At 43.7% G+C, this 27,958-nt stretch overlaps 1 long non-coding RNA gene across 2 annotated transcripts in view; it reads left to right on the top strand.

Moving 5' to 3' along the window:
- Positions 1-27,958, top strand: part of LOC115470730 — a 561,138-nt gene that overhangs the window by 66,916 nt on the left and 466,264 nt on the right. The window contains exon 1 of one of the 2 annotated variants that reach the window (XR_003942230.1): positions 11,259-11,534. The exons of the other annotated variant lie outside the window; for it this stretch is intronic. This is a non-coding gene — a long non-coding RNA (uncharacterized LOC115470730). Of the gene's footprint in view, positions 1-11,258; positions 11,535-27,958 lie in introns of those variants that run through there. 2 annotated transcript variants of the gene reach the window in all.

Here is a 27,958-nt window from a genome sequence, read left to right as displayed (position 1 = left end):
CCGGCCTGTAGTTTCCAGCTTCTTCCCTATCACCACTTTTGTGAAGAGGGACCACATCCGCTGTTCTCCAATCCCATGGAACCTCTCCCGTCTCCAAGGATTTATTAAACAAATCTTTAAGAGGACCCGCCAGAACCTCTCTGAGCTCCCTCAATATCCTGGGGTGGATTCCGTCCGGTCCCATGACTTTGTCCACTTTTAGATTTTCAGGTTGTTCATACACATTCTCTTCCGTGAACGGTGCTATATCCACTCCATTCTCATATGTACTTTTGCCAGTCAATCGTGGTCCTTCTCCAGGATTTTCTTCCGTGAAAACAGAACAAAAGTATCTATTTAGCAAATTTGCTTTTTCTTCATCATTATCTACATAGCGGTTTGCAGCATCTTTCAGTCTCACAATTCCCTTTTTAGTCTTCCTCCTTTCACTAATATACTTGAAGAAATTTTTGTCACCCTTCCTTACATTTCTAGCCATTTGTTCTTCCGCTTGCGCCAGACGTATCTCTCTTGGCTTCTTTCAGTTTCATTCAGTATTCCTCTCCGTGTTCCTCTTCTTGAGTTTTTCTGTATTTCAGGAACGCCAACTCTTTAACCTTTATTTTCTCAGCCACTTGCTTGGAGGACCATATCGGTTTCCTTTTTCTCTTGCTTTTATTTACTCTCCTTACATAAAGATTTGTGGCCATAATTATAGCTTCTTTCAGCCTGGACCACTGTCCTTCCACTTCTCGTACGTCCTCCCAGCCCATCAGTTCCTTCCTCAGGTATTCCCCCATTTTACTAAAGTCAACATGCTTGAAATCCAGGACTTTGAGTTTTGAGTGGCCGCCCTCCACTTCAGCTGTCATATCAAACCAAACTGTTTGATGGACACTGCTGCCCAGGTGGGCACCCACTCGGACACTTAACACACTATCCCCATTTGTGAGCACTAGATCCAGCGTCGCTCCCTCCCTCGTGGGTTCTGTCATCATTTGTCTGAGCAGAGCACTTTGAAAAGCATCCACGATCTCTCTACTTATTTCTGATTCCGCAGATGGAACCTTCCAATCTACAGTGGTGGAAATAAGTATTTGATCCCTTGCTGATTTTGTAAGTTTGCCCACTGACAAAGACATGAGCAGCCCATAATTGAAGGGTAGGTTATTGGTAACAGTGAGAGATAGCACATCACAAATTAAATCCGGAAAATTACATTGTGGAAAGTATATGAATTTATTTGCATTCTGCAGAGGGAAATAAGTATTTGATCCCCCACCAACCAGTAAGAGATCTGGCCCCTACAGACCAGGTAGATGCTCCAAATCAACTCGTTACCTGCATGACAGACAGCTGTCGGCAATGGTCACCTGTATGAAAGACACCTGTCCACAGACTCAGTGAATCAGTCAGACTCTAACCTCTACAAAATGGCCAAGAGCAAGGAGCTGTCTAAGGATGTCAGGGACAAGATCATACACCTGCACAAGGCTGGAATGGGCTACAAAACCATCAGTAAGACGCTGGGCGAGAAGGAGACAACTGTTGGTGCCATAGTAAGAAAATGGAAGAAGTACAAAATGACTGTCAATCGACAAAGATCTGGGGTTCCACGCAAATCTCACCTCGTGGGGTATCCTTGATCATGAGGAAGGTTAGAAATCAGCCTACAACTACAAGGGGGGAACTTGTCAATGATCTCAAGGCAGCTGGGACCACTGTCACCACGAAAACCATTGGTAACACATTACGACATAACGGATTGCAATCCTGCAGTGCCCGCAAGGTCCCCCTGCTCCGGAAGGCACATGTGACGGCCCGTCTGAAGTTTGCCAGTGAACACCTGGATGATGCCGAGAGTGATTGGGAGAAGGTGCTGTGGTCAGATGAGACAAAAATTGAGCTCTTTGGCATGAACTCAACTCGCCGTGTTTGGAGGAAGAGAAATACTGCCTATGACCCAAAGAACACCGTCCCCACTGTCAAGCATGGAGGTGGAAATGTTATGTTTTGGGGGTGTTTCTCTGCTAAGGGCACAGGACTACTTCACTGCATCAATGGGAGAATGGATGGGGCCATGTACCGTACAATTCTGAGTGACAACCTCCTTCCCTCCGCCAGGGCCTTACAAATGGGTCGTGGCTGGGTCTTCCAGCACGACAATGACCCAAAACATACAGCCAAGGCAACAAAGGAGTGGCTCAGGAAGAAGCACATTAGGGTCATGGAGTGGCCTAGCCAGTCACCAGACCTTAATCCCATTGAAAACTTATGGAGGGAGCTGAAGCTGCGAGTTGCCAAGCGACAGCCCAGAACTCTTAATGATTTAGAGATGATCTGCAAAGAGGAGTGGACCAAAATTCCTCCTGACATGTGTGCAAACCTCATCATCAACTACAGAAGACGTCTGACCGCTGTGCTTGCCAACAAGGGTTTTGCCACCAAGTATTAGGTCTTGTTTGCCAGAGGGATTAAATACTTATTTCCCTCTGCAGAATGCAAATAAATTCATATACTTTCCACAATGTGATTTTCCGGATTTAATTTGTGATGTGCTATCTCTCACTGTTACCAATAACCTACCCTTCAATTATGGGCTGCTCATGTCTTTGTCAGTGGGCAAACTTACAAAATCAGCAAGGGATCAAATACTTATTTCCACCACTGTACATCTGGCAGATTGAAATCTCCCAGCAAACCTTGTTTGAAACATCATTTTCGAAAACAAAGACTTTTTTCTTTTTGAAAATGACCTTTCTTATTCAGATTTTTCGACGTTTTGTAGAAGACGTCCAAAATTAGATTTCTTATCAAAAATGCACCTCATAGTATATTCAATCTCAATATTCTAAACTGCCCACAAAACAAGCATATCAGTCACACAGCTTCCAACCCATTATGTCACACCCACACAAGTCCAAGTACAAATGCCCCAATTCCTCCTCTAGCCACAAGAGTTGACCATCAAATTCAACTTCTTCAGCTCTTCAAGATCCTCAAATGTTCTTGTAGAGTTGAACAATGTAATCCTCGGTGTAGCAGTCTAAACTGTGCCCCCAGATTCCTCATGCACTCATGCAGTGCCAAGAACTTCTTCCTTCTCTGTACCCATTGCTTTGCTAAGGTCTGAGAAAATCATGACCTTCTCTGTCCCTCATACTGCAATGGTGCCTTCAGCTTTGCCCTTTGGAAAATCTCAGCCACTTGTGAATATCTTAACACCTGCACCACAATAGGCCAAGGGTAGCGTGAAGCAGCCGGTCGTATAGATGGTGACTGGTGCACTCTCAATCTCAAAGGGTCTATCAGGCTTAAAACCAGCATCGAGGCATCAACTTCTTCTTTACTGGCTGCTGCCACTCCGCTCCTTCCACTTATGCACAAATTTGTCCTCTGTGTCTGATTTGTAGGTCCCTCCACCTCCCTCTGCAACAACTCAATCACCTTCAGCTTCCACTGAGCTTGGGCCAAATTATCAGTATTACAGTGCATTGCTGTGTTAGAATCGCCACCTCCTCCCTAGCTCTGCTCTGTTTACTTCTACTCTAAAGTCTTCCAGGGCAGCAGAGTTATCCGACAGAATATCCTTCATACTAAGGAGTTTCTCCATAATATGTTGCAGCGTCACCTCTTGACTTTCTTGTGATGAGGAAGCACAGTCAAACTTGGACCACTTAGTAGCAGGTAATTGAATACCATTATTTGGATCTTGCTTATGACATTTAGACATCCCAACAACATCAGACAGGGTTACAAAACCAAAGAATGGTAAGGCTGAATACTGAGGGTAATGGAGTCTGTCTCAACCAGCAGAAGCATCCCGTTCAAGCAGCCGTCTTCATCAACACCCCCCGAAGATTAAAATTTTAAGATTTTATTTTTGATTCATAAGGCATTGAAGCAAAATACTCCGCATTACTTGTCTGCTGCTTTGAAAGTTTATAAACCAGCCAGACCCTTAAGATAGTGTAGCTAATGATTCCAGGTATTAGAAAAACCCATTTTAAAAGAGGCCAGACAGTGTAATTTTTCTATTGCTAGTCCAGGAGAATTGAATCGTCTCCCAGTTCAGTTCAGGTTAACAGATACAACTAGTTTTAGAAAACAGTTAAAGGCTCTTTTATTTTTAGGCGCTATTGGAGATGCTGCCTAAGGGGTCCCTTTACCAAGTTGCAGTAAAAAGTGGCCTTAGCATGCCCTTAGGTGAGTCTTTCCCACACTATGGCCATTTTTACTGCAGCTGGAAAATGGCTGATTTTCTATTTTTTTGGATTAATGGCCACATGCTAATTTTGCTACTAGCGCACGGCCATTTAAAAATACTACACACCTCCTCTTCATTAAAAAAAAATACAATATTTTTTTAGCATTTGGTTTGCGTGCGCAGATCCAAACTTTCTGCAGGATGCCTGACAGCATCCTGCAGTAAGTTTGGATCTGCGCACGCAAACCAAATGCTAAAAAAATATTGTATTTTTTTTTAATGAAGAGGAGGTGTGTAGTATTTTTAAGCAGCTTAATAAAAGGACCCATATGTTATATTGGGAAAAGGGATGATAAGAACATAAGCGTTGTCATACTGGGACAGACCGAAGGTCCATCAAGCCCAGCATCCAGTCTCCAACAGTGGCCAATCCAGGTCACAAGTACCTTAAAGATCCCAGAACAGTAAAACAGATGACATCTGGCAATGGACTTTGTATTTCTGCATGACAGATGCTGGGATATTGTTTATAATTAGATCAGAGGGATTATGTTGTTAGTATTTATTTTATTTTGTTTTTACTGTATGATTTTATTCTGTTATGTTGTCTTGTTATTTGAGCTTTCATTATTATAAATGTTGTATTGTAATCTGCCTTGGTTTAAAGGTGGAATATACCTAGATAAAACAATGAACAATAAATACTTTTTCACAGAAAGGGTGGTGGGTGCTTGGACTACTCTTCTGCAAGGGGTGGTGGGAACAAATCAGTGTCAGAATTAAAAAAAAAAACATGGGATAAACAAAGAGGATCTCAATATAATAGTATGGAATAAAAGTATAGAATAATTCCACTGAAAGCAAAAGAGAAATAATTTTCACACTTAAAGCCATAGAGGAAGGTAACATGGATGGACAAGGAGGTGGGGGTTACTTGCACGCAGTGGCAGGTACAACCTTTTCCACCTTTCTGTGAAGACTGGATGGACTGTACTGGTGTTTATCTGCTGTCTTTTATTTCTACTGTCTAGCTGCTGGGAATACCCCTAACTGTTAAAGCAGAATTTTTGCAATTAATGTATGATAGCTGCAAAATTATACTGCACTTTAGTAAATAGGGCCTGAAATACTTTAACAGAAATGATGGTTCTTCTTGCTTTCTACCATGGGAATCTTTAGTATTTGCCACATGAGGCATGTCCCAGTTTTCTTTCAGCTCTTAAAATCACATCTTTAAAACTTTACACAGCAAATTCAATCTGTTTCGAGCTATCATCCATTTGGAAGGTCTATGTTAATTCAATTTAATTTAAATTCAGTTGCTAACTTGTTCAAGGTGGGTGTACAATACGCCTACATTAGCAAAAGAGTGGATTCAAATTAAAAGTAAGGCTATTTTTGCACTTCCTGATGAATTCACTGGGCTCCCAAGTGACTGACAACCACTTAGATTTGAGTCCATTGGTGGATGACAACACCAAACACTTTCAAAATGTATATTTGTTCTGATTGGACTGGAATTTGTTTAGTTAGTAATAACCTTTTATTTGAGCAACCAAAAAAGATATTGAAGACCACACATGTTCTTTTTCTGTTTGGATTATATTGAGTGTCTTTCATTTTGACGCAAAAGAAATATTGTGAGCCTTCAGCCCAGCAGTAGTAGATGAGGGACTAAAGCACTTCTTTGGCTGTCGGAGGCAAGGCAGGGAGTGCTGTCCTTTAGGAAGGGGATGCAGCAACTTTTTGAAAAGTAAGTTTTATGTTTGATGAGCTCTGTCTCTACCGCCGCATAGTGAGATTGCTGGGCCCCCTGCACTGTGGGGGCTGCAAGGGCAGAATTTATGCTATTTCCTAGAGGAGAGGAGAGAAAGGGCTAGTAACAGAAATATTTACATGTCTGAAAGGTCTTAATGCACCAGAATCAAACCTTTCTCAATGGAAAGGATGTTTTGGAACCAGAGTTCACAATATGAAGCTCTGAGCATTAGTCTTGGGAACAGAGACACAAAACGTTCTTCGAGAAAGGATGGCCATCTCAGAGGAAATGTGGAGGCTGGATTGAAGAAGGAATTTAAAAAATAAATGGGATAAACACAGAAGATCCCTAATGGCAAGAGAATGGAACCCATTTGGAGACATTGCCTCCAAGAGGATGGAAATAAAACCTTAACACAATGAACCATAAAAGTCAGTGGTGGTACTTTGAAAGGCTGGTTGAACATAGGGGAAGAAGGATTGGGGGATAGGTTCCATATGGGAACCTGTATGGGTATTTACCCAAAATAGGCAAATTGCTGAACAGCAGGCTGAATAAGCAATTTGGGTTTTTATTTGCCCTTCCTTGCTATATCCTATATAATAAAACGTACCTCCAACATTCTGAAGCTGACTGCTTGGCTGAGGCATTCCTGCTCTCTGTATCCATCTCCTGAATTGACATCACGTACTTCCGGGTTCGTCACAAGCAGAAGTGACCAACCATACGAGGTTTCTCGGCTTTAGAATGTTGGAGTTGCATTCTATTTGTAGCGCTCTAGAAATGTTAAATAGTAGTAGTAGTAGTAGTATTAAATAGGATTGGTCAGTTCCTTGAAGCACAGCCATAACTCAGCGTCCTGCACAGTAACTAATGCTCAAACACCAGAGAGAGGGGGGGGGGGGCTGACACCAGAGAGAGGGAGGGAGGGGGGGCCTGACACCAGAGACGGGGGGGGGGGGGGGGAGGTATCTCTGTCACACACACGCACTCTCTCTCTCTCACAGTCAATGTCTTTCTCTCTCACTCTCACACAGTCTCTCACACACTCTATGTCTCACACTGTATCACATTCACTCTCTATGTGTCACACAGTCACTCACACACTCTCTTGATCTCATACATTCAGTCTCACAGAGTCTGTGTCTCGCACACACTGTATCTGTGTGAAACACTCTCTCTCACACTTTGTCTCACATACACACTTGCACACACTCTCATTCTCACACACACACACTCTCTCTCTCACAGACACACTCGCACCCAGACTCACTCTCTCACACACAGTCACTCTCACATACACTCTCTCAAACATACACACTCCGAGGAAAACCTTGCTAGCGCCCGTTTAATTTGTGTCAGAAACGGGCCTTTTTTACTAGTTACTATATAAACTGCTTGTCATAGCCAAATGCATGCCTGAGCTCAGGACAGCTGGTATCAGGGCCAGTGTAACCATTGCACCAGATGAGGCTCTGGACCATGATCCAGCGATTTAAGGGAGCCAAAATACCCAGCCTCTGACCTCACCTGGTGTACAGGTTAAGCCTTTTCTTCCCCCCTCCCCCGCCAACTGTGGATACAGCACTGCTCCCTCTCCTCTCTCATTCCACCGCAATCCTGTAAAGTTTACATTGGTCGTCAGTGGCAGCAGCATGACAGACTGCCTTCAGCCAGCTCCTGGGTCTTCCCTTTGCTGTGCCCTGCCTCCTTTGATGCAATTTCCTGTGGATGGCATGCAGGAGAGAGAAAATTCATGGACTGGCTGAAGGCAGCCTGTCATGCTGCTGTTTGTGGCAGTGGCGAATGACATAAACTTTATAGGACCATGGGGGATCAAGAGAGGTGAAGGAACAGTGCCAGACACACAGGGAGAGGGACAGAGGAGGGAACTGGGAATTGAGGGGTGGGGGGGGGGACACAATAGATGCTGAGCCCATGGGGGTGGGAGAATGGGAGGGAGTTCTGGAAGCAATTTGGTGGTGGGGGAGGGGCACTGCCAAAGCAAGTTGGCTCAGGGTGCCACTATTCCTTGAGCTGGCCCTGGCTGGTGTGTACCATTAAACAATTTCTTCCACTTGAATAGTGTTTTTCTGTCTCAAGGCCTATGCTTCTGAAGCAGTGCAGAAAAGGAGCTGCACCCTTTCTCCTTTCCTCCAAGCTGTGTGAATATTTTTACCAAGACTTCACTTGTGCCCGAGTTGTGTCAGCGAGGTCAACTTTTCCAGAGCACAAAAATGCTAAGAATCAATGCTTTCTTCTCTTGTTTATTTTAATTTTGTTCTGGCATGAAAAAATGTTGGGTATGCATAGCTTGCTGCGTTTGGCATTATGGCATGTAACAGACCTTTTACAAAGTGCCGCTGTTCATACCCTACCAAGTATGAAGACTCGCATTATTAGATGAATGTGGAAGAAGTAGTAATTTGGGTGTTACAATCTGCAGTTTTAAAGATTTCTTTGGTGGAGAAGTGAGGAAAGGGTGATGTGATGCGTTCAGAGCCATGCATAGTATGCGAGGTTGACATTGTGCTGCTGTAACTGTCACATCATTCAGTATGGCACATTTTGCTTTTAGGTTTGTTTATATAAAATCCAGGGATGGCATTGGTATTCAGCTATATCAGGGTGGGTTGGTGCAGAGTTGTAATTAGTTGCAAAAAATAAAAATTATTATGAAACCACATGACAGGTTTTTCCTTAGTGGCAATAGGACAAAATATGTTGAATCCTCACTATAACGCAAAACTAATTAATTTCTCTCTGATTTTTGGATGCTTATTGTTTTTTTTCATATTTCTTCCAAGACATTTCTGTTTCTAGCTGGTGTTATCTAGCCCCTGTCGTCAACTTGTTGCTATATGTGCTATTTAGGGAAAATCTTAATGTCCACCTTCTATGTTTCATGAAGTGTGTGTGTTTGTGGGGTGGGGGGTGGTATTTTCTTTAAAAGCAAACCCTAGTAAAGCCTCAAACATGATGTGGTTTTAATTGTTGGAGTACAGATTTATCTGAAAAATGTTTTATTTGTTTATTTGGATTTTGCTCACACCTTTTTCAGTAGTAGCTCAAGGTTTGTTACATTCAGGTACACTGGGCATTTCTGTGTTCCTTGAGGGCTCCCAATGTAATTTTGTACCTGAAGCAATGGAGCGTTAAGTGACTTGCCCAAGATCACAAGGAGCAGCAATGGGATTTCAACTGGCCATCTCTAGATGTCAGGACTGGTGCTCTAACCACTAGGCTACTCCTTCACTTGAGGTACTTTGAACGTTGTTTCTTTGTCCAGTCAGTAGATATTACTGTAAGAGCTGTACTTTGGATCAGCCCTTTACCTATCCTCTCCTGTCATGTGTAGCCCCTACTACTCTGAAAGCTGTGGTATGATCCATTAACTAGAGGTGAATTGCAGATGACTTGACCACCATCTTGGGCTTACACCACAGCTGCAGTGTGCAGTGTTTTATGACTAGGTGGCGGAAGAACAAAAGATATGCTATGACAGTTTGTCAAAGGTAGCTCACCCACAATCTCCACTAGAACCATCTTTAAGATTAAAATATCTTTGAATTAATTTTTGGAGTGTCAGGCTTCCCCACGTACTTCCAAGTTTAAGGTATTTGAGGTTTATAAAATAAAAGTGGGAGGACGACCAAGGATGTCAAAGACTGAGAAGATGTATAATATAGAAAAGTTTATTAAAGTAAAGAGAGTCAAACCTCATTGGCTACGATACTGCCACTGTGCAAAGGTTTATCACATCTGACTTTCTTTGGGCTTAGAGCATAGGTTTACGAGAAAGTAAAGTTCTAGCAATGACCAACAGGCTAAGGGGCCCTATTACTAATGTGTAGAACATGCTAACGGACATGTGGCACTTAGTGCATGCTAATATTCATTACTGCATGCTAAGCTTTAATAAAAGGGCCCCCATGAGTGCTTTTTAATGTATATTTTTCTTTGTTTAACCTTCTTGGGAGGCTTTGCGGTGTTGATTAGGGAGATCATAAGTAAACTCTGCTTTCTAAGGATTACAACGAAATTAAACTCTGTTTTGTCTGACACCAAAAAACTGTATCACCAGGGTTGGCTCAAGGGACAGTGGCACCCTGAGCCAACTTGTTTGGCAGTGGCCGCCCCCCTCCATCATATCAGTTCCAGCACCCCCTCCCCCCTCGTGGGTTCAGCATCTCTCCCTGCTCCCCTCCCTGTGGGTCCGCCACTGCTCTGTCACTAATCTCACTACCCCACGGTCCTGTACATTTTATGTCGGTCACTGGCGGCAGCAGGAAAAGTATGACAGGCTGCCTTCGGCCAGCCCCTGGGTCTGTCGCATCCTGCCTCCTCTGATGCAATTTCCTGTGGGCGGGATATGGCAGAGGGAAGACCCAGAAGTTTACAGGACAACAGGGGAATGAGAAAGGTAAGGGTACAGTGCTACACCCACAGCAAGAGGGACAGAGGAGGGAGAAAGAGACTGGACCAGGAGGGGGAAAGAAAAGGCTTAACCTGTAGACCAGGTGAGGTCAGAGGCTGGGTATTTTGGTACCCTTAATTGCTATCGCCCTGGGCCAGAGCCTCATCTGGTCCAATGGTTATGTTGGCCCTGCGTATCACTAACGAATTTCATGAGTTTGAAACATTGCTGTTGTCAAACATAATCAAAGACTAAATTTTAAAGGGAAAATTAAACGTATATCTTCTGCATTACTTATCAATTTGTACATTTAACTACGTATGAATGTTTCAACTATATAATAATGCGTCTATAATATGTATTCTTGAATTTCTGTTACTTGTCTCTGGCGGCAGATATACAGTAATAGCTTTGTGCAAAGGAAATTTGATAGTGATACAGGTATATTTGCAAGCTCAGTAACCTTCCCTGCCTGAATTCACACCACACTGTGGGTTTTAACAGTAATTATTTAAAAGTTATTTCCAGGCTTGAGAGTCTGCGGGGAGGGGGGTGCCTAAATGTTTAAAACACTTTTCTGTGCCACATTTTCATAAGCCAGTGTGCTGCTCCCGGAGGAGCACCCTGCACATTTCTGCTGTGTAACCTTAGGTCACCAGAAAAGGGCCGCAAGGTAATTGAGTGAGGGAGACCGGGTCGGTGGGCCTCTTTGCAGCCCTCCCTCCGCATTCCTGAGCACAGAGCTGAGCCCTAGCAGGAGGGGAAAAAAAGAGGGAGGAAGTTTCCAGGAGCCCGCATTATGCGCAGTCTCCTCGCCCTGACTTTTCTTAGTTCTGCCTACCTCCTCCTCCTCTTTACAGTGGAAGACTAGCAACCCTGATCACCAGAAAAGGGGGCCGACCGTTCTTATTTTCATTTCACTTAGCTGAGCAGTAAGGACTGACGTTTCCTCCTGTCCTGGCCAACTGTTCTGGTCTTACAACAACTTCAGCAGAAGCAGTGTATGACCGCCCGCTGCACAGAGTGACAGATCAGGGGGGAAGGAAGAAGGGGGCCTCTGTGGGCCAAGTCTGAGCTCCCCCTCCCCCCTTCATCTTCCAACTCTAGGTAAAACCTGAACTGGAGCAGGGCAGAAAGTCACACACTCTAACTCCACGCAGCTCTTTCCTACGGTGAGTGCAGGCTTCCACTAAGATTATTTAAAGTGTAGTCGGATTGTAAGCCAAAACATAAGCATAAAAAAAAGACGGTATACAAATAAAGGGAAAGTATGTGTTTGAAGGACGATTTCAAATCTGTTTGGCCATTGTGCTATATACTTCAGGACCTATTGGCTTGAAAAAAAAATGAAACGGGGACGGTTATGGTATTCCTATAGCTGGAAATGGATTGAGATGTGGTGCACAGAACTCCGTAATGGAACAGGGAGACCTCGTTATGTTTCGACTTCGCTGCTTTTGTAGCACAACCTTTTTGGTCATCTTATTTTTTGGAATTATTATATGCCGTAGCTGCTGCGAAAGGTGCTGGGTGTCCGGATTGCTGGCAGAGTAGCAGGGTTTGGCGGGGTCCTGAGACTTCCCAGATCTGCTTTTAGCGTTTTTTTAATCCTAAAAGAGAGGAGAGAGCGTTTTACTTCCATCTAGCTGGTGCAGGAGGTCAAAGCTTTACGTTTTTTTCTTGGCAAGAATGTCTTAAGTTGTTGGAACAGTTTGGCGTCTCCACGAATTTCTGAGAGGTCAGCAATTTTTATGTATGTGTTATAGTAAAAAAAACACTTAACTTTGCGTCCCCCGCCAAGCTTAATACCGGCTTTACTAATACGTATTTTGTAACGTGATTGTGAATGTGAAAGACGTTTGGTTTCAGAATAATAATAATAAAAAAGCACGATTAAAGAGATGTGATTTTTTTTTTCAGGCTGTGGAGAAACTTTTATATAGAGCTGTTGGGTTAAACAAAAGTATTAAGTGGACTTTGAATTGTAAACAATTTTTATTAAAAAAAAAAAGAATTTTTAAAATTCTGCTTTGTTTGGATGGGAGAAAAAATGATGTTCTTTTAGCAGCAAGACTACTACATTCAACACCTAATATGACACCAAGTTGAGAAATATGTCTTTAGAAGTTCTGACTGAAGTTAATAAATTATTAGTGCTTGTCAGAGTTCCCAAATAGTGTTACATAAAAAAATGTCTGTTTTCGTTGAAGGAAATAAAAATTCACTTTGAACCAAAAATTTAGGAGTCCTTATACTAAAGCACACTAGCAGATTTAGCACGCGCTAATGATTAGCATGCGCTAAATGATAAGGTGCCGGTGATATTCCTATGGGCGCCTTATCATTTAGCGCACGCTAATCATTAGCATGCCTTAGTAAATACATATTACAATAATTTTACCTTGCAGTTCCTGCCATTTCACATTTAGGGGGTCTTTTACTAAGGTATGCTAGTGTTCTTAGCACGTGCTAAAAATCAGCTGGCGCTAAAGAGATGCCCATTAACATCTCGGTGTTTAGCGCCAGCAGATTTTTAGCACGAACTAAAGGCTAGCGCACCTTAGTAAAAGACCCCTTTAGTTTCAAAGTGATAAATCATGAGCACAAAAATATTGGAAACTGCTTTTGTTCTTTAAGATACAGTGCAACATAATTTTGTTTTGTTTTTTTCCTGTTTGGGATCTTCAATTTTGAGACTTTCAGATGCTATGTTATGGTAGTTAAAAACAATATATATAGTATATTTATATATAATTAAGAACTTTGATTTTTAATCATAATGGTAGAATGACACATGCATGAAAAACTGAACAATTGGCCAATTGAGGCCCCACACTTTCTGCACCACTGTACTTGGTATAAATGTTCCAAACTGCATGTCAAGAGAGTAACCCTTGGGACGTCCTAAGATATCACTTTTTCCATATTATTTGAAGGTCTTGGCTCATTTTGTATGATCTGCAGTTGGAGAAGCTGTTGCACTTTGCTGTGCTTTTAGTAATGTGCTGAGAGAAATACCTAAAAGGTACAACCAGTACGTGTATGGTAGTGGGCACAGTTAACTGAATTTTGCAAAGTTCCTGAGCTGTGGAAATGCCTGTGGCCTGTGGCATTTCTTGCTGGTGTCCAAGAAAAGTTATTAGGGTCAGCTTTGATTTTTGGCACACCTCTAAGTTTTGCAAACTAGAGGTCCCTATGAAAAATCATAATCGGTGTTAGTATTTGGGGAGAGAGAAGTGTATATCCTAGTAAATTCAGCTTATAAAAACATTTTGGCATTTAACTGAACTCAGAATAGTATTGCTAAGTTTGAAGTGTTTAAATGTTAATATTGTGATGGGCAGTTAATGATATGAAGAACATACTCTTGTTTTATGCTGTACAGTGTTGAGCATGTAGACTGGAGCAACACAGATAATTATGTACTGTCTTAAAGTTTAAAATCTCATGCTGCACTGTTTAGTACCTCCTGTACCTGGAAGTACCTTGTCTTGAACTTATTACTAAAAACGCTTGAGCTAAATCCTTGCAACATATCCTAGGCATATTTAACTTTTATTTGGCAGAAAGGAATTCAGATGCAAACCTGCTAGAACCCGCAGGAACGCTTTTCCTTAAGCTTTTTTGACCCTCTGTTTGCTGCTGTAATTATTAATATAATAGTCCAGGATGGAATTAGTTAAATTGCATACCTGAAGGCATTATAAGAGAAAACCGTGACAGGGCCCTTTCCAGGAAGGATTATTTCCTCTTTTATACTTACCAGAGAAGACTTCCGGTGTTGGTGCTGGAGGAAACTGGATTCTTGGCCGGCTGTAATACCATCTGGAACAATACAAGAAGCTACCAAAGTGTGTGTGTGGGGGGGGGGGGGGGGGGGGGTACTGTGGAATATCAGAACTTTTGGGGACCACATGAGGCCATTTTGTGGATTGCAGAATAGAACTATGTGGTTGCCATAACATCATTCTGCTTATTAGAAAAATCGGCGCTAACCAGGTCAAATCTTATGTAGCAGTCACAATTACTGTAGCATTCAAAAGACAATTTTGAAAACGCAAGGGGCAGGGCAAAGTCTGTGGGTATATTTTCAAAGGGACAAATTTTGCCTTGAAAAGTAGCTCAGGGAAAAGGACCTGCAGAGATTTTCTCCTGTCTTTTTTCCAGGGGTTTATGATCTGTATAGCTTTTGAAAATGCAGAACTGTGTGCATTCTTACCTCCTCAACCAACCCCCGCCGCCATTCTCCCGCTGGTAGAAGTGTGTGTGTTGGTGATGCCTGTATGTACTTTGACCCTGGGGAAAGTGTGGGCAATTTTCAGACAGCCTTATTTGCCCAGGAAAATAGCTTTATGAAAAGTACGCTTCCTGTGGCTTTTTGTTCTTGTTGGAAGAGTTGACGCTTTATTTTCTCAGGCTTTCATTTTGAAACTCAGCCTGAGAGATTTCCTACTATGTTAGGCATTTGCATTTGGTTGGTTAATTTTCGCTAAACAATAGTGTGTGCTAAATTAAATAAGTGCAAGTTAACTTACAATTAATGAGTTCTAACTTTTAAAATGTAAAGTTGCAAAGGACTTAAATATAAATACAAATATGCTTCCAGCTTCTCCTACACTAGCGCGCAACTATGGAATGCACTACCAAAGGCCATAAAAACAAATCACGACCTAACAATCTTCCGGAAACTACTGAAAACCAACCTGTTCAAGAAGGCATACCATGAAAATCCAACCTAAATAACTAGATAACCAGACTTTAAATGTACTAGACACAACTGAACTCTTTATACTAGACTGATAACCTTCGCTGCTCCTAATGAAAATAATGTATTATGCACTACCACGTTATTTCTCGTTTCGAATATGACCATTATATAGTTGATTATCTAATTAATTTTAAAATTCACTTTGTAATTCAGGTACTTTATGCAACACCACTTTGTAATTTAATGTACCATTTATACACCTAATGCAATACCACTTGTAATTCCTTATCCAGAAATGGCGATTGCCATCACGGCATAATGTAAGCCACATTATATCCCACGATACAAATGCAACAAATAAATAATGTGTGGAGCATACTGATAAAAAACATTCAAAGATCTAGGGACCCCCCCTCCCACCCAAATGAACTGAAAATTTTACCCTTTGAATACCTTTACCATTATAGTAGGAGAGGTTGTGATATTCAGTAGAGTTAACGGCCATCACTTTCTGACACATTTTAACATGGAATCTGTTTGTTACCTTTAACATTTACCTGAAATAAAACCCAACAATTATATTGTATTCCTGATTAATGCACATCCAGAATGTCATAACTGTCTGTTTTGTGGTTACCTAAACTATTTTATTTATCGATCTAACTCAGCAGTTTCAAGAACTGAGGGGTATACAATGCATGTTTATTGGGAGTAAAACACTTGAACTCCATAAGGAGATGGTGCTACAGCTAGTTAGGGGGGTTATTTTTGAAGCTTTATTCATAATTTCTGTGTAGAAATGCCAGCATTTACATTTGTATATCGCATACACATGTAATAACCAATTTCAGAGGGGTACTATTTAGTTGTGTTCCACGCTATATAGAGATTTCAAGGGGGCGTGGTTTGGGTGGGGCTTGGGTGGGACTAAAATCTGCATATGTCATCCCTGTTTTACAAAAGGAATGCATGCGTATGGAGAAAAATATTTAGATAGGGTTTTATACCTGTTCACTGTCACGTTTAGGGTTTTTTTAAGTGCTCATTTCAGCCAGGTCTTTACCCAAGGAATTAAGAGAATCAATCTCCTTAATCCCATGTAATTTATGTCCATCTCTGAAATGAAACCATTGGTGGCACTAGATGTAGGTTTGTAAAATGGGGCAGCTAAACTGAATTGATGTTTGTTGGGAAGGATGAGAATCTGCTCCATTGCCGGTCAGTGAGGTTAGTTGAGATTGAGTTGCCAGTGAAGGATAGAATGCATGTATTGGGCATGATTTTAGATCTTTTACTACTGTCTATGCAGGATCAAGTACTGCATGTGATTAGAACTGTGTTTATCCAGCTTCATTTACTGGTTAGGTTGAATCCGATGTTATTAAAATGTGATTTTCAGTCAGTGGTACAGCGTTTGGTGATTTCCCGTATTGATTTCTGCAATGCGCGGTATCTGGGTTTGCCTAAATCTAATATGCATGCATTGCAGATAATACAGAATGCTTCTGCTCAGTTGTTAGTAGTTACATCTTGGCTTGAGGCTTGATCCTTCGCTCACTTCATTGGTTGCTGGTTCACTCTAGTGCAGTACAAGGTGGCACGTTTGATCCATCAAGTATTGTACTCGGATTGTATTACTTGGTATTTTAAACATGTGATTCAGATGTATCAGCCGTCAAGATCTTTGTGGTCTGAAAATTTTGAAATTATTAGCAGATGTTAAGTTGCATACCATAAGATATGCTGGTACCCGGAAGACTACCTTTTTGATTGCAGGCCCACAAATTTGGAACAATTTGCTAGGCTATTTGAGATTTGTGTAGCAGCAGGGCGCAATTTTGCAAAATTTTGAAGACCTGCATGGAGTTGATATTTGTGTGTGCTTTGAGTGATTTTTGTTCTGCTTTTGAGTGTATATTTATCGTTTGGATTTTATTGTGTATGTTGTTTTGTAATCTGCCCCGGCAGAATAGAAGGCATTAAATAAATGAATGAATGTAGAAGACAAATCCATGCTGTTCATTTTTTCACTGTGTATATGTAAACTGACTGCTTTCCGCCGAACGTGCTAGCAAATACACCTGCACTCCTGCAGGTATAAGGCTCTGCAAACTTTTTAAAATGCCTTTGTTAGTCTTATCCTTTACATAATATACGCCAATTTTGTATGGAGCCTTTTAAAGTGACATATATCATTCTAAAATAAAATTCTGTTTTTAAAGACTTTTTTTTTTATCTTAAAATTTTTTATTTTACCAAGAAGGTGTGCGTTAGGGGAGCAATTTTTATGAGCCTTACTGTGGTTAAGGTCTGTGTGTAGTTTTTTATTAAAGGGAATGTGTTCAGATACGGTGTCTCTGAAAATTTAGCTGCCACAGGTAGACAAGGGTAAAAACATCTGTGGACCTTGCAACAGGTAGTTTTTTCCTTTTCCTATCCCATCTCCATCCTCAGGACGGCCTCTATTCCCATTGGTCTATTAAAAACAATTTGCCTGGGATTCAGCAAATGATAAGGTGGAATAGAAATAAGCAAATGTTGATCGTGAAAAATAGGTGGGCATGTTTACCCACTCTGAGGTGTGTGTAGTGTTTTCCCTCAAGAATCTAGCCAGGTAAATTCTGAGATGGCATCAAATGAATAACAGTAGTGTGTGAACGAATGCACGCACGCATTTGTGCATGTGTATTTGATGACTTATTTTTAAAGGGAAAGCTACCTGACTAATTTTCCTTTAAAATATGCATATGGAGTGAGGGGAGTCATTTTTTTATAAAGGTTGCCTATGTCAAGAAACAAAAAAAGGCACTAATAATTTATAAAGGTAATTCAGGCACCTTTGTGCCTTAACAGGTACCCAGAAGCAGTCCCAGTTCTTTCTGCAGTTACTACTACATTTATACCCTTGCCTATCGTAACAGAGTCTTGGTGGATCATAATAAATAGCAGAGGATGGTGGTAACACTCTCCTAAACACTATCAAAATTTCATGGCATTCAGTAATTAGACCACTGTTTGCCACCATGGATTCTAGCTAGGTAAGTGTTTTGGTAAAAGTACAACTTAGGAACCGTGCTCAGTGATTATGGTATAGGTCGGAGGACTCCAAAAATGCTTTTAGATTTTAGAAATCCCTACAGTACTTTGGAAAGACCACTTTGGAAAAATCTTCTAAGTTTGAAAACTTAGAAAAATGTTTTCTCTGTCTCCCACCAAGGATATTCCATGGAAATTTGTTCCATTGAAAGTGGAAGGTTGATGACTGATTAACTATTGGCCCTGTTCCTGTTGATCCTCACCTCATGCTGTTTATAATAGCAACATAGAAACATGAAAAATTATGGCAGATAGACCATATGGCCTATTTAGTCTGTTCATTTGTACAAACTACTCACTGTTCCTCACCCTTCCTCACCCTTTGAAAGAGCCTATGTTCTTGTCCCGTGCTTTATTGAATCTAGGTACTGTCTTCCTCTCCACCAGTGTTAAACCAAGACTTCAGTATGCCATTAGCCATGCTGGAACCACATTTCATCAATTAGCAAATATGGAAGGGAACACTGACAGTTGCAGCGAGGTCTGTGTGTAGGCTCAACATAATAACCTTCTACACTAGTTGCCTGTTTCTGCATGTATTGAGTTAATATTCTTTGCCACTCTTTTAAAATCTTATATTGGATAGGTCCAAATCTTATTGATTGTCAAAGATCAATTGTATGTTTTCTGAGTATTGTTGATATTTTATACTGGAAACCACCTAGAGCTATTGGTATTTGATGGTATATAAAAACTAAGTATTACTATTACTGTATCACCATCATCAGCTACAGGAAAAGCTGAAAACTAGTTTTAAAAAGTGACCTCCCCTCTTCCCCGCCCCACAATAATTTTTTTTAGAATTCTGACTCCAACATTTAACAATATCTGGCACATGGTTGTACCATGAACTACTACTAGAACTAGCTATACAATCTCCCAACAAGTACATTGTCTCGAACCACTGCTCCACCCTTCCCTTAGCCACCCTTTCCTCTTATCAGCAAGGGAAAATTAAAATGTTGCTTGGAAGAATTTGAAGTCCGCCCCCCCCCCCCCCCCAAAAAAAGGAAATAAATAAATAAATGAGTCTCTCTCTTATGGTGACAGATTTCCGAAGTTACACATTGTGATAAAGCCACCTCCAGGATAGTTGGGTTAAGGCAGTTTCAGTCTGAAATACAAGTCCCAGAAGGCATTGTAGGCAAGGAGCCAGAGGGGGAGATGAAGAACCCGGACTGGACTCCTAGCTGCAATCAGGGAAGACATGGGTGTAGGCTGGCAAGTTGTGTAGAGTGGCTGCCACTAGGTGGAAAGAGAGTTAGGAAACCCTGTGTGCAGGAGCTCATCATTGGTCTCATTAGTCTAATGCTTAACTCAGCTGGATTGGGTGTGAGGAAGCTAATGGAAGGAGAATGATTGGTGGTGGTAGCTGGAGCCAGGGATTGATTAGGCAGGTGGGAAGGAGTCCCAGCAGTGGAGTTCAGTTCAGGAGAGAGGAGAGAAGTATTTGCAGGCTGAAAACCCTTGGGCAGGGAGGTCCCTAAAGTACTGAAGCAGGCTGAGATTCCTTGGGTGAGAGGAAGTCCCTAAAGTACTGAAGCAGGCTGAGATTCCTTGGGTGAGAGGAAGTCCCTAAAGTACTGAAGCAGGCTGAGATTCCTTGGGTGAGAGGAAGTCCCAAAAGTATTGAATTCCCTGTGAAGCTGATGCAGGGGAAAACCCTTGGGTAGAAGGAGTCCCTAAAATATTGAACTCTCCTGAAGGTAAAGAGGATAGAAGGTAGAAACTGCTGCTTGGTGACTGAACTGTTTGTCTTGGGCATTGAATTACTGTTTATTGTGCACTGGATAAAGAGCCCAGACTGAAGCCTGTAAGCCTGTATTGAATCCTGGTATGTGCTATGCTGCTATTGGACTTGTGTACTAGAAACCTGCATGGAATAAAAGTTCTTAAGATTGAAGTTACTGGTGGACATCTATTTCTTCATTGTGCCGGGAGCCTGTGGCTGGAGGAGATTGTTCTATCCTTGGCTGCACAAGAGAGGTACCTGGTTACAACATCTTGTTTTATTTATTTTAAAAACTTGTAGTCCGCCTATAACCTAGGGCCTAGGCAGATTACAAAATACATACATACTAAAATAAATTATATAAATACCATTTCATGTCTTCTGTACCATACACAACCCCCCCCCCCAAAAAAAAAAATTGCACAACACTTGCCAAAAAGAAAGGATCCAAATTATAAAAAAGTGCTCATACAAAAATTATGATTTAAAAAACTTTTTCAACCGCACAGTACTGTGACACAATCTTAACATCCCTGGCAATACATTCCATGAAAGTGGACCCACCACTGAAAAGGTTGCAGCACGAGTCTCAGCATATCATGTTGCTGCTACCCCATCAGGTGGAGGAATAGCCTAATGAGTAGTGCAGAGTGGCCTGAGAACCAGGGTCAATTCTCACTGCAGCTTCTTGTGACTCTGGGCAAGTCACTTAACCCTCTGTTGCTCCAGGTACAAAAAAATAAGTCACTTGTACATAATATGTAAACCTCTTTGATTGTATCCACATAAAGGTGGTATATCAAACCCCATCCCCTCCCCCCCCCCCCCCATTATTCACGAACTGCATTGTTGTTTTGACTGTAGCTGGTTTCCAGGTCGATATACCACCAATGTCTGTGTAAAATACCGCGGTTTCACTGAGTACAATACCTGATGCATCAAAGATAAAATTTTGTACTGTACTTGAAATTCCACCAGGAGCCAATGTAACTGTTTCAACACAGGTATAATGGGGGAAATTCTATGAATGGTACTAAAAAAATCAGCTCTCAATGCTAATTTATAATGGACATTCATAGATGAGTGCCCATGATAGAACAGCATTGAGTGCTGATTTTGGCACCCAGATTTAGGTGCCATTCCTGCTGAAACCAGGTGTAATTTGTGGTGCCTAATTTGGGTGCACATCCCCGGTATTCTATAACACTGCATGCAAATTGTAGGAATGCCCCTGACCCACCCATGCCTCTCCCATGGCCGTGACCATGATCCCTTTTGGGTTGTACACATTGCAGACTCCTTAGCATTGGGCACACATCTTGGATCAGAGCATGAGAATTCCAAACACACTCATGGTTTCCTAGGATCTATGAGCTAGGCCAAAAATCTAGAAGCCAGACTTGGAACAACTGAAATTTTTATTCATTTATCCACATTTATAAATTTGCACATTGATAATGTGCTCAAGATGATGCACAGCAAGTTATTTAACACAGTAGCAGGGAAAGAGCAGGTAGGAGGCAACTGCTTTCCCTTTCACCTACCCACCTACAGCCCATCATGCCATCCTGCTCCTCTGCCTCTTTGGAGCAAAATTTGAACCATGTGGTTTAAATTTTTCATTCTGTACTAGGTAGTAAAAGTGTGTATGTGTGGGGGCTGTGGCCTCAAGTGCTGCTGCTTTGCATTTCTCCTGCTTCTGTTCAGTTCCCACTGGGGACTTAACAGTGGGTGGGGTTTCCAACTTTTTGACAGAGAAAAACCCGACACCTGCCCTGATCTATGCCCCCTCCCGTGTCCCACACCCATGCCCTGTCTCAAGTCCCTTGCCATACCTACTGTTGCACCATTCTCTCACCCTGCTCCTCTACAACCAACTGTTCACACTAGGGTTGCCATCTCAGAAGAAAAAAGTGACACATGTATGTACGTTCTATGATTACTTCACAAAGCCTGTTTGCTGTTATGACTGACTAAAATTAAAGTTTCCTTGTCACTTGCAGCAAATGAATCCAGGAACAAGTGGGTTAAGTCCGCCTACCAGCAGGTGGAGATAGAGATAAACAAACTAAAGGCAATGATGTCAGACCGGCCAGCTCCTTCCTCAGTTAGTATGTCTCTATCTCAGCAGGTGGTGGGCGGCTTTTTCTCCAGCTCCTGGGCCCAAGGCCTCTGAGGGTGTTCCTGGGCCGGTGGCCAGTTTGAGCCAGGGGTGGCGGACTGGTGGTATCCCCTTTGGCAGCATACGCAGTTGCTGGGTCTCTGCTGCACCTCAAATTCCCTCTGAACAGGTTTTTGCTGTTCCTTCCTTCCCTGTTTGTTTCTGCCTCCTCACTTAAAAAAAAAAAAAAGAGAGAACCATAGATTTTGTTTAAAAGAGAAGCAGAGAAGCACAGGGAAGTGTGTTTTTGCTGAGAGCAGGTTTGTGTTACTGCTGTCTGAGTTCTGTTTGCTGTTGCCTGCTTGTCTGAGCCTGCCTCAAGTGGAGTCGGAGAGTTTTTTTTTCTTCGGTTCAGCTGTCAGTGCCTGCGCTTTCCCGATCCGGGGTAAGTCCTGCTGGGTTCGGGGTCGGGCGATGGCAGCGGAGGTGGTAAAACGCTGTTCCCGATGCGGGAAACGGCGTTTGGCGGTGGGCCTTTGCAGCGTGTCTTGCGCTGATTTTGCGGGACTCGACGGAGCGGTGCCCCCCCCCCCCCCCAAGAGCGTGCTTTTCTGCCCGGAGCCTGGCGATTCTCGCACCATTTTGCGATCGGTTGCGGAGCCGGCTCTGGTGGCGGTTTTGGGCAAAGCTTCTCCGCTGGTAGGGGAGTAAGGGGGGCTGTCAGGCACTGTGGGCAGTGGTGCAGGTGCCATGGCTGCGACCTCCGTTGCGGGGGAGGGGTTTTCACCAGAGTTTATTTTGCTACTCCATCAGACGTTTTTGTTGAAAAGGGCCTTTCCCACCCTTCACGCGGCTGCGAAGGCTTCGACCTTTGATCCTCTCAGGGGGTCTGGGGGTAACCAAGAGATTTTGGGTTTTTCCCCAGAGGATTTCTCCTCCCTTAAAAAGCCTAGGCTTTCTTTGGGGTCTGAGGAGGGGTTCTCCATACAGCCGCCTGAAGCTCCCTCTGTGGTGGCTCTCTCGGAGCAGACGGGGGTAGAGGACGTGGAGGGCAGTGTCCTCACTGACCAACCGGAAGACTCTTCCGCTGTGAGGATTTTCCATAAGGAGGAGTTGTCCTCCTTTATCTCTAAGGCGCTGGAAGCCCTGAATATAGAGGACCCTGAGGTTGCGGCTTCTCAGGTGGTCAACCCCAAGATGGCTAGTACCAGACGACCTTCTAAGGCCTTTCCGGTACAAGAAGCTATTGAAGAGTTGATTTCGGCCCAGTGGGTGGATCCGGATGGGGGGCTGAAAGTGGCCAGGGCTATGGCCCGGCTGTATCCGGTTTCAGCGGATTGTTTAGAGATGTTTGCTCTACCTAGGGTGGATGCTGTGGTGACTGCGGTCACTAAGAAGACTACTCTTCCAGTGGAAGGTGATGTGGCACTCAAGGATATGCAAGACAGACGGCTGGAGGCCTCTTTGAAACGTGCCTTTGAGGTGGCCGCTTTGACACTTCAAGTTTCTGTTTGTAGTTCTTATGCGGCTAGAGCTTGTCTCAGTTGGCTACATTCTGTTATGGATTCGTTTTTGGAGTCGGATATGTCGGATGCTCCTCAATTGCCCCTGATGGATATTGGGCTGGCGTACTTGGCGGATGCCTTGTATGATTTTGGTCCGTGCTTCAGCCAAACTCATGGCCTTGACTGTTTCCTCTCGACGTCTTCTGTGGCTCCGTCATTGGGCCACGGATATGGCCTCTAAGCAGCGGCTTATTAAATTGCTTTTCCGAGGGAAATTACTCTTTGGGGGAGACCTAAAAAAGATTGTTAAAGATTTGGGGGATTCCAAATATCACCGTCTCCAGAGGATAGAACCAAGGCTACGCCCAGGCAGGGAGCTTCGAGGTCATGGTTCAGGGAGCTGTGACGGTATCGCCCGGGGCGCTCCAACGCAGCCTTCCAGCGTTCTTGTTTTGGGTAGCGTTCTTCCTTTCGCAACGAGACACGTCTGGCTGGACCCCCCTCTCGTCAGGGGGCTCCGGCTTGATCCTCCCAATGATGGGGCGCAGGTCCACTCGGGAAGAGAGCAGATCAGTGGTCGGCTTTCTCTCTTTCTTCCAGAATTATTTCGGACCAGTTGGTCCTCTGTAGTGTGAGAGGGCTACAAGTTAGAATTCTTCTCTCCCATCAGATTTTTTTCTGGAGTCCCGCTGTTTATCGTGGGTCAAGAGGACAGCGGTTCTGCAGTGTTTGTGAGACCTGCTAAGAATAGGAATAGGGGTTATTGTGCCTGTTCCTCCTCTTGAAAGGTGCACACGTCGGTACTCCATCTTCTTTGTGGTTCCAAAGAAAGGAGGGGCTTTTCGACCTATTCTTGATCTCGGGAAAAGTAAACCAGTTTTTGCGGGTTCGTCACTTCCGCATGGAGACGTTGAGGGCAGTTATTGCTGTTGTTCAACCAGGCAAGGATTTGAGGGAAGCGTACCTACACATTCCCATTTGGCAGCCCCATCAGTGATTTCTCCGATTTGCAGTGCTTGGTCAGCACTTCCAGTTTCGGGCCCTTTCGGGATGGCTACTGCCGCACGCACTTTTTCCAAAGTAATGGTGGTGGTGGCGGCGTTCCTGTGGAAGGAGGGGACTCGGGTGCATCCATATCTCGACGACTGGCTGATTCGGGCGACTACAGCAGAGGAGAGTCGAGTGGTCACTGACCGAGTGATTGCGGTGTTGCAGTCCTTAGGTTGGGTGGTCAATCTGGACAAGAGTCATCTGGTTCCTACTCAGAGTCTGGAATATCTTGGAGTGCAGTTTGACACGAAGCGGGGGAAGGTGTTTCTCCCCAAGGGGTGAAGGATCAAATTGCTTTCTCAGGTATGGACCTTGAGTTGTCGCACTCCCCGAGTGTGGGGCTATGTTCAGCTCCTCGGTTCCATGACTGCGACCTTGGAGGTCATTCCATGGGCAAGGGCTCACATGCGGCCTCTTCAGAATTTCCTTTTGAGCAGATGTTCACCAATGTCGCTGGATTATCAACGGCGCCTTCCTTGGTCGAGCCGGGCCAGGGACAGTCTCACGTGGTGGCTCCAGTCAGCCAATTTGCAGAAGGGCGTTTCTCTGGCGTCTCCCAATTGGGTGGTAGTTGTGATGGATGCCAGCCTTGCGGGCTGGGGAGCCCATTGTCTTCATCGAGTAGCTCAGGGATCGTGGACCCGTCTCAAAGCGACTTGGCCGATAAATCATCTGGAGTTGAGAGCAGTTGTGAATGCGCTGCGGAGTTTTCAGGACCTTCTGCAGGGGCAGGCAGTTCGTGTATTCTCGGACAACACCACGACGGTGTCCTATATCAATCGGCAGGGGAGCACTCACAGTCTTCCCTTGGCAGTGGAATCGTCTCGTCTTCTAGTGTGGGCGGAAGCGCATGTTCAGAGTCTGTCGGCAGCGCACATTGCGGGTCAAGACAGTGTTCAAGCGGATTTTCTCAGCCGGACTCCTTTGGACGCAGCGGAATGGACTCTGTCGGACTCGGCTTTTTGGCTGATCTGTCAACGTTGGGGAAGACCAGTAATGGATCTTATGGCCATGGCTTGCAATGCCAAAGTTCCCCAGTTCTTCAGCCGCAAATGGCAGCCAGGATCCGCAGGATTGGACGCTCTTCTCTAGCCATGGCCAGAACAACAGCTACTGTATGTTTTTCCTCCATGGCCTCTGATAGGGAGAGTTCTTTGCCGCATAGGGCGGCATTGGGGGCTGGTCGTTCTAGTAGCCCCAGACTGGCTTTGATGGCTGTGGTATGCGGATCTCGTTCGAGCACTCTCAGAGCCACCATTGCGACTTCCGATGACTCCCGATCTGCTGCATCAAGGTCCAGTTCAGATGGGAAATCCCTCTCGCTTTGGTCTTATGGCCTGGCTATTAAGAAGCGGCAGCTGAGGAAGAAGGGATTTTTAGGACCAGTCATTGCCACTCTTTTGGGGGCACGGAAGCAGTCTACTTCAGCAGCGTATGCGCGAGTGTGGAAAGCTTTCTTGGCGTTGTGTGCTTTGTGTGCTGAATCGCCTTTTCGGGTGGACATTCCGGTTATTCTGGAGTTCCTTCAGGAAGGTCTTCAAAAGGGATTGGCATATAATTCCCTTTGAGTGCAGATGGCCGCGCTAGCTTGTTCTAGAGGCAAACTGGACGGTTCCTCTTTAGCAGCTCACTCTGATGTGGTCCGTTTCCTACACGGGGCTGTTCGGCTTCGGCCTTCTCTGCGGCAGCCGTGCCCGGCGTGGCATTTGAATGTGGTTTTGAGCTCTCCGGGCCCCACCGTTTGAGCTGTTGAATAAGATTTCTGAGAAGGATCTAACACGTAAGACAGTGTTTTTGGTGGCCATTGCTTCGGCTAGGAGGATTTCTGAAATTCAGGCTTTGTCTTGCAGAGATCCTTTTTTGCAGTTTTCTGAAGCAGGGGTGTCGATCCGGACGGTGCCGTCGTTTCTACCTAAAGTGGTTTCGGCTTTCCATGTCAATCAGGCGGTTTATCTTCTGTCTTTTCGAAGAGAGGATTATCCGAGGAAGTTTGCCTCACTACGTTTCCTGGACGTGCGGAGAGCCTTGTTTCAGTACTTGCAGATCTCTAACGAGTTTCGACGCTCGGATCATCTCTTTGTGCTCTTGTCGGGATTGAAAAGAGGTGAGGTGGCTTCTAAGGCTTCCATTGCTCGCTGGATTAGGAAAGCCGTTGGAGTGGCGTATCTGCTACAAGGGCGGGCGTCTACAGTGGCCCTGAAGGCGCATTCTACTCGGGCGGAGGCGTCGGCCTTATCTCTAGAAGAGATTTGTCAGGCGGCTACTTGGGCGTCCCGTCATACTTTTTTGAAGCATTACAGGCTAGACTTGTCTGCTCGGGAGGATGCGAGTTTTGGGGCAGGAGTGTTGGCGCAGGGAGCATCGGCTTCCCACCCTACTTAAGGAATGCTTTGGTACAAGTGATAAGGAAGGTAAAATTATGTCTTACCTGATAGTTTTCTTTTCTTTAACGCAGCAGATGAATCCAGGATCCCTCCCTAGTTCAGCCGAAGGTTTTTTCATTTTCCGCGCAGTGTGGCTATTTTTTCCTTCCGGGTTCTCTTTTGCAGAGTTCAGACAGATATGGGAATACAGAAAGGATTCCAATTTCTGGATCAAGTTGCAGTTATTTCGAAGTTCTTATTTGGTTCTCTGTTTTTCATCATGAGGATGGTTTCTGGTTGTTATTGGTTTCATATTTTTGGCCTTGGCATATGCTTGTGAATGACATACTAACTGAGGAAGGAGCTGGCCGTCTGGCATCACTGCTTTTAGTTTGTTTATCTTTATCTCCACCTGCTGGTAGGCGGACTTAACCCACTAGTTCCTGGATTCATCTGCTGCGTTAAAGGAAAGAAAATTATCAGGTAAGTCATAATTTTACCTTTGAAGTCATCTCAATAAGGCCAAAACACTAAGAACAAACTCATGCAAAAACACGCTCGGAAGCTTACTACAGCCTAACAGCTCTAACTCCCAGGACTCAAAAAGCCACAACCTTATCCATGAAAAGGCAGCACCATAAATATTATACTGTGCCTAAAATACTAATGCAATATCTAGTGAGAAAACAGAACAGGCGGGACTGCTACAGATCTCTAAACAGAAACTACATGTTAACAGAACACCACACCTTGCTCACATGTGCAAAACATAGACCCTCAACAAATATGAAACAAGGAACCACAGACTAGTGATAGAGATGTGAAGGCAAACAACTGAATTGGAAACCTCAAGGAGTCAGACTCTGTATATATAGCAATACTAGAGAAAAAACAACAACACAGAAATGCAAGATATCGGAGATGCAAATTTTCCAAAGCTGACATGATCTAATTGATAAATTCAAAATAAAATAATATTCTACCTTTTTGTAATCTGAGCATTTTATTTTTCCATTCCATTTGGTCTGTGTCTCTTCTGCT

The sequence above is a fragment of the Microcaecilia unicolor genome, chromosome 5 (assembly GCF_901765095.1).
Source record: "Microcaecilia unicolor chromosome 5, aMicUni1.1, whole genome shotgun sequence".
Classification (NCBI taxonomy): domain Eukaryota; kingdom Metazoa; phylum Chordata; class Amphibia; order Gymnophiona; family Siphonopidae; genus Microcaecilia; species Microcaecilia unicolor.
This window is presented reverse-complemented; position numbering and strand designations above follow the sequence as displayed.